The 15,882-nt window shown below is 32.7% G+C and overlaps 1 protein-coding gene across 2 annotated transcripts in view; it reads right to left on the bottom strand.

Annotated features, from left to right (window-relative positions):
* The window catches only part of LOC145254310 (uncharacterized), a 169,339-nt gene that overhangs the window by 91,347 nt on the left and 62,110 nt on the right, over positions 1 to 15,882 (bottom strand). Inside the window, exon 1 of one of the 2 annotated variants that reach the window (XM_080113013.1) lies at positions 5,924 to 6,577. The exons of the other annotated variant lie outside the window; for it this stretch is intronic. The gene's annotated coding sequence lies outside the window, so the exon portion shown is untranslated. Of the gene's footprint in view, positions 1 to 5,923; positions 6,578 to 15,882 lie in introns of those variants that run through there. 2 annotated transcript variants of the gene reach the window in all.

Below are 15,882 nucleotides of genomic sequence, written 5' to 3'. Positions count from 1 at the left end.
ATCCACGACTCATCAGAGTGGCTGAAGCTAGCGAGATTCGAAATCGGCACCTCGTGATAAGAAGCCTAAACCTCTACTACGTGGATAACCACGCCGGACTACTAAATGTATCACTTTTACGTAGATGTTTTTATTTGTTTTTGTTAGCGATACTTTCTTGAATGAATTCAAGTATTGATACGAAAGTGTATTTTTACCTAAATGCTTGTTGGGAATAATTTTCCCATTGACCAATCTAGTAACCCCTTTAATGGGGAGCGGCATATATATTATTTTTTTTAATATAATTATCCAAGCATTTAGGTAAAAATGCACTTTCATATGAATACCTGAATTCATTCAAGAAAGTATCGCTAACAAAAACAAATAAAAACTAATAAAGTAATATATATATAAAACTGAAAGTTTAACTTTTATTTATTGTTCGACTGAATACTCCGAAAACAATTTACAAAGTCCTTATTCCACGGAGTTTCAAAGAATGCTATTCTATTGCACTATTGCAATACTCTATTGCGTATTGAGCTTTTTTAATTCGGTTGAGATTAAATTTTCTATATGTAAATACTGTTATTTATATTAGTTTGAAGTTTACCATAGCGTATATCAGGTAAACACTACATCCTTTTGTTTTCATTATATATATATATATATATATATATATATATATATATATATATATATATATATATATATATATATATTAGTGAAAATAAAGGATGGGGATATAAATATCGTCAAAACGTTACGCAACGCGCGAGCTGCCATTTTCCAAGAAGGCAGACATACACGGGGAGGGGGGTGAAGAGCGTTCGATAAAAGAGATCGATCAAGCCACCCTCCCCCTTTGTGTATATATATATATATATATATGTGTGTGTGTGTGTGTGTGTGTGTGTGTGTGTGTGTGTGTGTGTGTGTGTTATAAATAATTATTTTTGTACGTACAGGCACTAGCGTTTCATTCTTTCGCAATCATCAGTGCAGGAAGTGACGATTGCTACTGATCGGGAGATTCGAAATCAGCTACCTTTATAAATGTGTTATGGTAAAGGTTAACAATTTTGTGAAAATCGTACAAATTAAGGCCCTTAGCACAATGTAGAGCCAAATATAGCACACAAATGAAAATTCTTAACTGACAAATATCAAATATGTGCGTAAACCTGAATTGCTTTCACAAACAACATTGTAGAACCAGCTGTTTATGAAATTGTAAGGGATCCTTGTTACCTCGGTGTTACCTGGCAGACCTTACAAAAATAATTCAACAATTCTATTGTGAAGTCTATGCTCTTGACTTAATCATTGACTTCGGCACTCTAAATTGATCTACTTTCTATAAATAACGAACCTGAAGTTTATCGAAAAAAAAAAAATATATATATATATATATATATATATATATATACAGAGACAGAGAGAGAGAGAGAGAGAGAGAGAGAGAGAGAAATAGATAGATAGATAGATAGATAGATAGATAGATAGATAGATAGATAGATAGATATAGATATATATAGGATGAAACACGTGTGTCTACAGATGTTTAATAATTATTATAGTAAATAATTATGTCCGCCCCTTTTAAAAAAAAACTCGTTTCTTATCGCTGAGCACTTTCAGTTGAATTAAATCGGTCAATTTAGCTCGTATGCGCAGACCATCATATAATGACAATCTGACCGACGTTAAAAAGCATTTTAAAAAATAAATGTTTAAATTCAACAGCATTTCTCGCATTTAACATTAGCCGAATGGATTAGATCCTTGCTAATGAAGCCAGGGATGGTTTCTGTCGCCGGGTTGGAATCTATCGACTGGTGTTAATCGTAACACCCTGTATATATACCCGAACGGATGAAATATATATATATATATATATATATATATATATATATATATATATATATATATATATATATATATATAGTAAAAAATATTGTGTCACTGGTTGGCTTAAATTTAAAATATATATTAAAAAAAAACTTTATATGAACTAAAAATCACTTTCAATGCAGTTAAAGATATACAATCTTTAAATATATATAAAATATAAAATTAAATAAAAGATTCAAAGTAAAAGATCCAATAATTAATTAATAATTCAATCAATCAAGCTGCACTTCGTAAGATCTAAAAATTAGAATCTGGAATCAGAAGTGTGGGCGGATTATAGTGAAGTCCAAAAGGTCAGTTAAACTTGAAAATATAAAACACTCACTGAAGGTGTCCTCCGTAAGGCCCAAAAAGAAAGAAACTACTGTTATTGTTGTTATTGTTGTTATGATTATTATTTTTTGTTATTATTTTTGTTGTTGTTGTTGTTGTTATTATTATTGTTATTGTTATTGTTTTATAGTTATTATTATTAATGTTATTAGTATTTTATTATTATTGTTGCTGTTGTTGTTATTGTTATTGTTATAATTATTATCATTATTTTTGTTGTTGTCGCTGTTGTTGTCGTGGTTGTTATTGTTATTATTATCTTCATTATTATAATCATTATCATAATTATTATTAGTAGTAGTAGTAGCAATAGTAATAGTAGTAATAGTAGTAGTAGTGTAGAGAATGTATTCGAGTACAGTGTGTGTGTATGTGTGTGTATATATATATATATATATATATATATATATATATATATATATTGACCTATTCTTATCCCAATAACTAATCAATGGCATCGTAAAGAGTACCTGTTTGTTGATGAGTTTATAGTGAAGCAACTCTACTACTTAATTTGCAGTCTCCTTATCAAGCTTGAAAGATAACCGAAATCAGTGGGGAAGAACTGGTCTAATATCGGAAACTAGTTCACCTACCAAGTCGTACGAGTTTAGTCCATCTTACTATTTCCACCCCTGCTAGAGTTGGGACATATGAAATCATACTTTGCACAATGTACAAGAGCATTAACTTTATAATCACTTTCAAACTTATGGCCGCCAGTATTCCTAAACAGTTACACATCTGACCAGGATCCGCGTTGCTTATTTGCATGATTCAACGAAGTTCAATACTTCAATGTCATTAAAATGTAAGCTTATTTTTTTTTTTTTATTTTACACTACGAGTTACATATGACGAGTTTTTCCTTGGGGTCTGAATGACAACAATTCTCCTCAGATTTCTAAATCTGTTCTCTTCTTTGGATCACCATTGTAAATCAATTTGTGTTCTCGTAGCAGTCGTTGTCATCATTGAAGGATTTAACTGGCAATAAACTTTCTTAGGATTCCAGTAATCTGTTATTTCACTGTGAAGTTTTGGTCATGCTTTTTTCGTCCTTTCCATCCTCCCGGATCCGCCAGAACCACTTTCTGTGGATGCATTGATGTTCGTTTTATTCTAGGGTGAGGGCATCTTTATTATTGACTCACAAGGAGCTTACACACAGGTCATCAAAGGTCACTACTTGAAAACAACCTGTGGTGTGTCCCTGGAAGCTGAGTGACAACAAGTCTCACCAGATTTCCAGTACTCTTTGATAACATTTGTAAAGGAAGTTGCGTTATCGCAACAACCGCTTACCATTGATTTATCCCTGGCAGCGGTCATTGGTCTCCACTGGAATTTGAGTGGCAATAAGCCTCCCCAAGGTCTCAGTTCTCTTCATACTTGTCCAGCGGATGTCTGGTCAGTGCTCACTCCTCGGTCTTTCCATCAATGATGCTAAAGAGTGATGCCAAATAGCCGAGAAGGGTTTCTGCTATTTGGCATCACTCTTTTTGGGGAGCGGTGATGGGGCAATGGGAGGGGATGAAGGAGGGGATAGAGAACTTATAGATATGCATCTTCAATGTTCTTGGTTCCATGTAACGCTTCTTCCTGTTTTGCCTCTGCAGTAGTTTATCTGGCCTGCTCATGTGACTCATGTGTATTAGTCTCCGCATTTAAGGGTTTTCCTTAATATTTCATCTGTTTTCATTATTGTGATTCATTGTATCTTTCCAGCCATTCCTCTGATTCTAATTTCTCTCATTCTTTTTTCAAAGTTTTACAGAATTGGTCTTAGTGCTCCTACTATTATAGGTATCATTTTAATTTTATTATTATCATTATTATTATTATTATTATTATTATTATTATTATTATTATTTACTCACTAGGAGTAGTCACACAGGCCTTCATTAAAGATTTCTTTTTGAGAACAACTTGTAGCATTCTCTGGAGTCTGAGTGACAACAAGCCTCCCCACATTTCCAGTACTCTCCACTTCTGTCGGTTACCATTACAGATGAATTTGTATTATCGTAGCAGCCGCTTACCATTTATTTCTTTTTGGCGGCGACCATTTGTCTTCACTGGAATTTAGGTGGCAACAAGCCTCCCCAAGGTAATGTCCCGGTCCTCTTTGCACTCGTCCAACGGAGGTCTAGCTATGCTTTCTCTCCTCGGTCTTTCCATCCTCCTTGACCCTCCTCGCTTTGATGTGGTTTCAATTTTCGGTCACACACACACACGAATCCAGTTTTCATGATTCCATATGATGCTCCTTTGTGTTTTCCATCTGTAGCATTTTCTGCATGTCCAGTTTATGCCTGTAGGTCATGTGTATTAGTTTCCGCATTCAAGGGTTTTCCTTAATATTTCAGCAGTTTTCATTACTGTTATCCGTTGTATTTTACCAGTTATCCCTCTGATTCCAATCTCTCCCATTCTCTTTTCAAAGATTTTCGGTATTGTTCATAGTGCTCCTACTATTAGTGGTGTTATGCTAACCGTTTTCATCATTATTTTTTTTTTCACAAGGAGTTTCCACACAGGACATCATCGAGGAATTCTCTTTGAAAATAGCCTGTTCCCTGAAGTATGAAGCAACAAATCTCACCAGATTTTCAGTACTCTCCGCCCTTTTCGATAACCTTTGCAAATTAATTTGCTCTATTGCAACAGCCGTCTATCATTGATTTCTCATTGGTAGCGACCATTGGTTTTCATTGGAATTTGGGTGGCAATAAGCCTCTCAAATCTAAAGTGCTCCTCACACTCATACAGCGGAGATCTAATTTAGTGCTTTCTCACCTCGGTCTGTCCATCTTCCTTGACCCTTCCTCCCTATTTATTTGGCGTGGTACCAGTTTATGGTGACAGAAAAAGAGAGGGACCAGGGCGCAGATGAGTTAAGCTACAATTATAACAATTATAGTTTCAGTTTTCATGACCCCATGTGATGTTACTTTGCGTTTTACCTCTGTAGTTGTTTATTATTATTATTATTATTATTATTATTATTATTATTATTATTATTATTATTATTGGTATTAGTAGTAGGAGGATGAGTAGGATGGGAGTATATCGTTAGCATCCACTTAATAAAAGAAGCTAACTTTTCAATGATTATTATGTCCATAGAACAGATACTGCACTACTCTCAAGAGGAGGGGATAATGCCTGGGCGAATAGTGTCATGATGAACGAGCATATACTGCTCTACCCCAAATGAAGAGTATGCCACTATGACAACAAAACTAATACCGCTTTAATTCCCTCTAAAATAGGGGGAGACAATGCCTATGAGGATGATACCATAACAACGGAACAGATACTTCACTACTTCCTTTGACTGATCCTTAAAGAATAGTAGAATAGTACAATTTCGGTTTCAGACAAACAGATACAAAATCTCCATTAACAATAGATTAGTATTTTTTTTTAATCACTGATAAAATATGTAAGTATAATCTTTTGTTAAGATCAAGTCCTGCTAGTCGATAACGTATTTTGAAAAGGTATGATTTTCCTAATTGCAAACATAGGTTAAATAGCACCAATAATCGTCGAGAGTGGATCAAAATTTAATGACTAATATAATTGATATGCCATAAAACAGTAAAACCAAACATATAAACTTTCTAATCTAAATGTATATTAAAAAAAAAAATAAACCTTAAAAAAGAAAAGAAAAGGAAAACAATACCTGAAATCTGGAGTATGCTATTTTCCAAATAACTTATCATTGCGTACAATTCTTTGAGTCTCGAAATGGTGTCTCACGAAATGAATGCTTCAGTTTTTCGCGTGTGTTATTCGGAAGTCAGTGTTTACGAGAAGAGAACTTTAAAATATCCAAGAGTAACAGATTCCAGTTCGTATCACCCGGGAAGATCTTTTTTTATTATTATTGAACGACGAAATATGATCATATTTTGTGAAACGATCACAGGTGATTATGAACAAGTATTCCAAGCGTATAACATAAAAAAATAAGATGATGATGATTAAATCTGCACTGAATCTCGACTTGATTGTTATCCTTTTCGATGTTTAAGTAGATTTCTTTTCATCGCGTATTTAGCACATGTGTTTGCGTAGGTCATCTATAGAAGTTTGAGAACATACTTATATCAGAAAGTCAAGTATTCCGGAGTGAACCATTAAAATAAATAGCACTGAATCATCTGTCCTCCTTTAACTTTACTATTGAAATAATTTTTCTGTTGTCCATTTCAAAGATATTTTTTTTTAATTCATATTTCATAAGAATGTTTGCATAATAGAAAAAAAAAATTTAGAAAAGAAATAAGCAGTACCCTAACTCGTTCGACAACAGGCGACAAATGACTAAAAAAAACTACTCGGGGGGAAAAAGCTTCACATAAAATGTGAGAGAGAAAGAAATCATTTACTATGACAACAAAGGATAACACACACAAAAAAAAGCCAATGTGCGTGGTGGTGAGGGTACACGGGTATGGAAATAGAAAAGAAAGAAAGAACAAAGCGTGTTTGTCAGATCGTGGGTATGTAAATGAAAAAATAAAAAAGAGTGAGAGAGAAAGCTATAGCCTAAAACTTACAGGATAATGAAATTTAAAAAAAGAGAGAGAAAGGTAGAGCGACAGTAGTATAGAAAGAAAGAGGATAAGAGAAACGTGGGTAACATTGAAGACGAACGCCATGTTCGGCTAGACTGCTTACATTTGAGTATGTGAGTGCCGTAAGCCAGTTTTCCAGCAAGTGAGTTTCGCATGCATATATACAAACAAATGTATATAATATATATATATATATATATATATATATATATATATATATATATATATATATATATATATGTGTGTGTGTGTGTGTGTGTGTGTATGTATGTATATATATAATATATGTGTGTATGTGTATATATATACATATGTGTATATATATATGTATATATATAATATATATGTGTGTGTATATATATATATAAATATATATACATATGTGTATATATATATATATATATATTTATATATATATATATATATATATATATATATATATATATATATATATATATATATATATATATACACACATATATACATATATGGAAGGGTCTACAACCAGAAGGGGAAAAACATGGACTGATAAATAATCAGCTCCCATTTAATTTCTAAGAGTAAGTATATGTATATTGGCCAATTGGCCAAAATACTACAGATAGACAGATAAAAATGAATCTGATAGAACTCTATATAAAAGTTATATGGTAATACGATTTATAGAAAATGGATTTATATATATATATATGTGTGTGTGTGTGTGTGTGTGTGTGTGTGTGTGTGTGTGTGTGTGTGTGTGTGTGTGTGTGTGTGTGAGTTCCGTTATGGAATCGTTGATTTAATTTGAATAAAACAAAATATGCATCAGGTGCGCTTGAAAGCCAAATCACAGCGCAATGTTACGAAAATAAACAAATATATTACTTGTTTGAAATTTATAATTTAAATATATTTTGGAGTCAAACTCCATCCTCAGTATTTTCTACATCTTTTTCTTTTTTTTCTTCTTCATCTTTCTTGTCATGTTGTAAAGTTGGAGAAAGAAAAGTCAGTTAGTAAAGATCCGTAAGTAAGATAATATATTACGTGCATATATATATATATATATATATATATATATATATATATATATATATATACTCACGGCAAGTGAGCTACACAGAACCGAATGTTTGTCTTTCATCGCATCGATTGGATTCGTCTGATTAACTATCAAATTCAAAATTCTATTAATCATTTTATCAGCAAATATGTTTTGTATATGTCTGCAAACTTAATAACGACTTTATACCTTAGCATCTACTTTTTTTGACGACCACGTGCTCGAGTATATCTTTCTTGCATCATAAAGATGCGTTGTTGCGTTTTGTTTTTTTTTATCAATAACACACGGAAATGCCGAAAGAACGAAAAAAAGAACATGTGAAAAAACGGTTGGAATTACATAGATACATACATATGTATTCACACATGAAAAATTTGTTGAGAACAAACATAAAACGAACACACATATGAGACCGTACTAAATACTGTGCAATATGTAAGTGGAGAAGAACAAACAGTAATAGAAAAGAAATAGAATAACTGAGCAATATATACTTAATTGCTTTGTAATAAATAATTTTTTTTACATAGGCATAACCACTTATCAAGGCCCAGAGGCCACTCGAGGATAAGGGTTAAAGAGTGTGCAGTAGAAATTGGACAATGTAGTAATCGTTAGTAATGGAAATTCAGTAAAATTTGGTAACTTATATGAAACGGCTTATCAAAAAATTGTTTTTGTTTTTTTTTTTACACAGTGATCACCACTTATCAAGGCCTGGAAGCCACTCAGGGATAAGGGTTATTGCAAGTACATTACGTTAGTGTGGAGATTTGATGAAGTGTTTAATTAAGGGGGCGGTTCATTAGGAATTTGTTAACATTGGACTTGAAGACATCCAAGTTGTAGTCCGGAGGGAAGCAGGCAGGTGGAACAGAGTTCTACGGGCGTGCAGTTCTAAGAAAGAAGCTTCGTTCATGGAATCTACGTTTACGTTTAGGCACAGATAAAGTGTGGGGGAAATTGTTGATAGTGTTTTCTGCTAGACGGGTGTTTCTTGTGAAAGTTTGGCGACGGGGGACCATAGATTGGAGCTCAGCCGAGCACTTGCCATGAGAATAACGATAAAGCAGAGACAAACTCGCAATATCTCTTCCGTGATAAAGAGGCTGCAGGGAAGAGGGACATCACCTACGAGGCTACGAAGTCTATTTTGAACTCTATCAATGCAGGATAAGCTCCTGCCCAAATGTGGCAACAGTACTCCATCCTTGAACGTACCTGGCTCTTATATAGATAGAGAACTGCATCAGCAGTGAGATATCTACTGGATCCATAGAAGGATCCCACCAATTTTCCAGTGACCTTGGCAGCAGTCTTGATGTACGTGTTCCATTTCAGATCAGAAGTAAAGGTCAAGCCCAGAAGCTTGTCAAAACATGAGGCCTCCCCAAGACGAGAGCCATTCATTTCAATTGATGCCAAATGGGGATCAAAGCGTTGATGGTGTAAAGATAAAAGCTTGGTTCTAGATGCATTAAAAGTAACCAGCCACTCCTTTCCCCATTGTACTACGTGCTCAAGATCAGAGGAGAGAGAATCGGAGAGAACTTGGTCGTTTACGGTCTTAGATGTGTTACCATAGATAGTAGTGTCATCAGCATAAATGTCTATGAATGATGTAAGGATGTGACTTGGAAGATCATTAATGTAAATCATTAAGAGAGTTGGGCTCAGGGTCGACCCCTGAGGGACTCCAGCATTAATACCGTGAGCTTCTGATTTCTGCCCATCAACCACTACTCTTATGAACCTATCAGAGACAAATTATTTATAATTTAGAAGACATTTTCAGCTATACCGTCGCTGGAGATCTTGTGAAGTAAACCTTTATGCCATACTTTATTAAAGGCCTTTGATATGTCAAGAGCAATTGCCCTAGAAAGGTTGCCTCCGTCGAGAGATTCGCTAATCCTATGAGATATAACTGTAAGCACATCTGCTGTCGATCTAGCAGAACGGAAACCATATTGCGTGTCACTGAGAAGGTTATTTTTTCTGAGATGGTTGATTACTTCTCTATTTAACACAGATTCCAGCAAATTACTCATGACGCACAGAAGACTTATTGACCTGTACTAAGAGGGAGATGAGCGATCACCTGAATTCTTAAATACAGGGCATACTAATGAGATTTTCCAGTGTGATGGAAAGCAATTCTCCTTAAGACAACGTTTAAACAGTTTTGTAAGGATTGAAAAAAAATGCTTTGTACTTGGGTTTTGGGAGTCTATGCGACTGTTATCAGAAGTGCTTGCCAGTTGCAGTACCAGGATTAGTATTAGTTCAATAAAGATAACATATATCCAAGGAAAGTAACACCAATTATTCTTCTGTCAAGACAGCACCTACTGATTAAATAAATTCGTTATTAATGTATTTTTAAAACATTTATCTCTTCCTGGTTTACGTGGTAATTCGAGTTTTACTTTAAAATAATTTCTAGTAATTAGCTAACTAATGACATCCATATAAATCTCTTATTTTCTCTAATTTCCAACAAATAAAATATTGCACAGGTAGCTTGATTTCAGATTCAATATATATATATATATATATATATATATATATATATATATATATATAGTGACTTTCTTCAGTCTTGAAAGACTATGGAAACCCACTGTAAGAATGCCTGAGTGTGGAATTTTTGTGGCAAGAGTTGCGCAATCTCAGCGTTGATTCTTCTTCTGGGTCGACATTGTTAAATACCAGCTGGAAACAAATGCCGAGATACGCGGTGAGAACATACAATGCCTAGAATTCCGAAATGGTCGCCCATCTAGTATTAGCCAGGCTTAATGTTGCTGTTGCTTCAACGTGCATATATATATATATATATATATATATATATATATATATATATATATATATATATATATATATATATAGTGTTATAATGGAATAAATCCAGAGGAAATCCGGGTATGAGAGCTCAATGTGGTAAACAGAGCAATAAGATAAAAATTTTGTCTGATTTAGATGCTTGAAAATACCATAAGGTTGAAATAAATTATTGCATCGACAATTATGTAATTTCCGTGTTATAATTTTTATATATATATATATATATATATATATAAAGTAAGATGATTGATAATTTATAATTATAATACAAATTAGAAATCGGTTTCATAAGGAAGAACAAACAAAATCAATAAATTTATTGATTTTGTTTGTTTTTCCTTATGAAACTGATTTTTAATTTTTAATTTTAATTATAAATTATCAATCATCTTAATGTAATCAGTTCTTAATGCTGCAATATTTTAAGTTATAAATTTATTATATTTTTTACTAGAATAGCTTGTCCTTTACTTTTCAATGTTTAAGCTTAACCATATTACTTTTAATGCTCGCATATTTCTCTCTTTCTCTCTCTCTCTCTTTCTCTCTCTCTCTCTCTCTCTATATATATATATATATATATAAATATATATGTATATATATATATATATATATATATATATATTAGCAGAAGTACCCGTCGTTTACTGGGTTCAAAAACAGCCTACAGAAAATGGACTGCGATTGATGAAAGTATGATAGGTTATGAAAAGAAGGGGGTTGTAAAGAGATAGGTTTTGATACTCAAAAATTTTACCATAAGCAAAATATGATCAAAGTAAAGATAATTTTCGCGAAAATATATTTTTTATATCAACTTTGTTTCCATTCGTAGCCAAGAGTGACCAACAAAATGATGTTTTCTTACAAAGAGAAAATGTTATATATATGATAATATAAATATACAAGAAATAAATGTTACCATAGTCAATAAAAGTTACTTTTATCGTAGAAAAGTTCATTGGTTCGTATTTTTAAGTAGTTTGTAATTTTTTTTTTTTAATTTACCAACCGGTTTTAAAAAAATCAAAATGGCAGCGACTTTGAAATGGAGAGCCACGTTTTCAATTTGAAGGAGGGGCACCTGAGAATTCTGTGTTAACAATTAACGTAAGGAATATTTATAAACATATTTTAATGTTTTCCGTTATTTTGTGCTTGAGGAATATTCGATTATGGCATGTGTAGTTTATATAAAAATTCATTTAAGTAGTAATCGCCTCAAATTTCGTTTTAATTTCGGTTCGCTGAAATTATTTCAAGTAAAGAGCATTAAAATCTATTTCAAAACAAAAAAAAAACATGAACTGAACTTTTATTGACTATGGTAACATTTATTTCTTGTATATTTATTTTTTGCGGTACTCGTTTGTTAACTTTTCTGCTAAACACTCTTACTAAATAATATCGACGAAATATCGAAAAACAAAGAAACAAAAACAGTTTTGAAAAATAATGAAGCTTTACTTACTTTAGTAAAATAATCAGAAACAGCAAAATGGGATATTAAAAAGTAAACACGTAATTACTTAAGTTTTTTAAAGCAAAGAATCGATATAAAAATGAATAAGAAGAACATGGCGCCTTTTTCAAGCAGAACAGCTTCGTTTCAGTTTACGGTATTGAACGGCCGAGTATTGCGCCGTCGGATTCAGGGTTGTGCTATTGTAATGTAAAGAACACGCAGAAAGGGTTGTAATCAATTGAATTCCTTTTAGTACACTGACAAAAAAAAGTTTAAACAGATATATAAATAAAAATAAAAAGGTTATGTAAATGTTTTTAAAAAGACACGCAATCACGTGAGCAGGATTTTTTCCTTCTTTTGACACGATAACAAGTACCGTTTTTATTTTTTATTTTTTATTATTTATCTATTTTCCAAAGAGTGCCACGTGCAAGTGGAGAAGGAACAAAATAGAGTTGTGCAAAATTTGTGTCGAGAATTGTCTAAAGTTCCGACTTTTTTTTTTTTAGCTTTCACTTTAATAAGAAGGTGAATTTATATATATATATATTTATAACTATAATATAAAGATATACATCTTTATATTATAGTTATTTATATAGTTAGATATGTGCATATGTTAAATATTTCTATGTATAGAATACACTCCCTATACTAATTAATTGATCATTATAAATTTTGAAACATGGCTGTTACGCATAACGGTAGATAATGTGGACTATATTCGTTGAAATTAGTTTTATGATAACGAGACACAGAGAAGAGTTCATTCTTTCTTAAAAATTCAGATACTCTATATTTTTGTTAAATTTTAACAATATTTATTCAATATTAATCAATAAATTTGCCAAGATTTCATTTTCATTTTGAAGAAGCTTCAGGGTGCATACTGTAGGCACAATCTCTCATTTGTTTACATCGAAATATTTTAGATTTGCATTAAATGTTTACATTAGACAATTAAACAATATTCATTGAAAATTAGAAAGAAATTATAGACATAAGGTTTAGTAGACGTATATAACGATTTTAGTATTCGTAAAAGGGTATACAATAGGTGCAAAATTGTTCAATTTATTGTATCTGCGTTGGGTCAGGTAGTCGTTGCTTGTGCCGCTAGAGTAACAGGGAATAGTCAGGTTTGGAACTCAACTTAAAGTACTTGCTTGTCTAGCGACACCGAAGAGCTGTGATTCAGCCTGTCTGCGGATAACTATATGTGTGTGAAAAATTAAGGTATAAATGAATTGTTCACTAAATTATGAATGTAATGTTCGTATTTCCTTAGATATTTTCCCCTCACTACTCCTTTTTTCCCACCGATTTTTTATTTATCCGCCGGTTCTTGTCATTTTTTGTCATTATTTATCCTTTTCATCGTCTAGACGGTATGTACACGTCTGACGCCAAATCATATTCTATCTCTGAAAACTTTCAAACTAATACCATTTTCATTACTTTTCCCTGTGTATATGGACATTGATTTGGTGGTGGAGAGCGATAACGTCTGAAATCTTTTGATAAAGTTCGGAACGCGTCGGCAAAAAAGGTGTTCTACATTGTCATCAACCTTAACTCGTGTGTGTCTCTCTATCTTTCAATATCTCTCAAGCTCTTCATCTCCTTTATATGTATTTCTTAATCTCTCTTTCTCTTTGTCTCTCTCTCTCTCTCTCTCTCTCTCTCTGAATTAACAATGTTTTGACACACAAACACACACACATATGTGTGTGTATGTGTGTGTGTATGAAAACATGGTTAATTCACAATCCGCATAGCAGCCGAATAGCTTAATGGTGTGAAGCGTTGACTGTCGTTCAGGCGGTCGAGTTTCGATCCTGGCTTGAGGTAGTTTCTTGTCTAGCCGCACTGATACAGCGAAACAGTACTGTATGTGGATGACTATAATGCTCCTTATGTTAGGTTGAGCATATTGGGAAGTATTAAACTAACTGCCATTAGCGTATGAAACGATGCTCTTTTGGTGAACAATTCGAGCTTAGGCATTTGGACAATGTCTAGCCGCACTGATGAGCTGTAATACTGCGAAACAATACTGTATGTAGATAACTATATATATATATATATATATAATAAAAATTACAATTAAATTTACCAAAATGATCCAAGATGGTAAAATTAAAGTATATTATAAATATCAAAGAATTAATATTTAAGTTATCTCAGGACCATCTTCTTCACAGCTCATCAGTGCGGCTAGACAGGCAACTACCTCAAGCCAGGATTGAAACCCGACCGTTTGTACGGCAGTCAAGGCTCCTAACCATTACGCTATTGGCGGCTGCTTGAACGAGTAGTGAGTTTAACGATATTTTTAATATCGTCTGAAATTTTTTATCGTGACGCCATCACTGTGATGGCCCTGGCGAAGCATCAATATATATATATATATATATATATATATATATATATATATATATATATATATATATATATATATATTATAGTAACTGAACAGTTGAAAATCTTTGTCATTTTACCATTAATGGGGTTTTTTTTCTCTATTTCAGATATTTTACAGATAATAGTTTGGAAATTAATCATGCATAAGTATAGCATTGAACGCAAGTTGTGAAATTGTTTTACCAAAATAAGGAGTCAATTGTTTTAACTCAAACAGCTTATCGATGTTTGACTAGCCCCGACCTTTTTCTTGTGGGGAATATCTTAAAACAAGAGTCTATGTTAACAAACTCCAAACTCTGCAAGAATTGAATGAAAACATCAGGAACGAAATAAGGGAGTTAAATCGCAATCCAGAGATTCTGCAATCTATCATGAATAATGTCTTGGAAAGTGCACAAATATGCGAAGCTGAAAATGGGCAACAGTTTTTCATAAATAAAGATTGTTTGAATTTTGCATTTTCTTTAAATTTCCCAATGTCTTAGATTGTGTTAAGATTACACAAAAATACAAGCAAAAATAAAGAATCTGTTTAGTTCAAAACCCTTCAGTGACACTATATATATATATATATACGAGGAAAAATTCATTGATGACAAATAAAAAAAGGCATTATGTATTAAACCATGAAAGTTTCAAACACAGGAAATATAATGATTTTCCTTAATGCAAGTAGTTTCTAGAGGTTGTACTTTTCTCTTCGTGTGAATAGTGAAGTAGATTTTTAAAAAATTAATGGTCAGTATATAAAGATTGAAAACTTTGACATTGCAGTCGTAGACATTAATTCCGGAAGTGGGAAAGATGGAAAGATCCGTCATGACCAAATATAATATTCAACGGTAATATCAGGTCGGAGTAATTTGCTGAATTAAATTAATACATAGTTAGAAACATTGAATTTCAAAGTTCATGAAAATGTTGTCAAAGTTAAATTTTTCATGACTCCTACGCTTCTTGCGACAAAAATGGCGACAAACCAGACTGGTTATCAGAAATAGAGAGCTACGTTAAAGAGGATAAAAATTAAAAGTTTTAAAAAATTATGTCATGCCTGCAAGCTACATCTGTCAAACAGTCAGTAAAACGTAACATGCGGCCGCAGCCGGGATTGAACTCACTACACGAGTTTGTAGTGTACGTCAAATCTTGTCCGTAGCTGAATACTTGATGCTTCGCCAGGGCCATCACAGTGATGGCGTCACAATAAAAAAATACCATTGATAGCCCTGTCGAAGCATCAACGATTCAGCTACAGATAAGATTTGAAG

Source organism: Euprymna scolopes, chromosome 3, assembly GCF_053919585.1.
Source record: "Euprymna scolopes isolate OS-2025 chromosome 3, ASM5391958v1, whole genome shotgun sequence".
In the NCBI taxonomy this organism is placed as follows: Eukaryota; Metazoa; Mollusca; class Cephalopoda; order Sepiida; family Sepiolidae; genus Euprymna; species Euprymna scolopes.
This window is presented reverse-complemented; position numbering and strand designations above follow the sequence as displayed.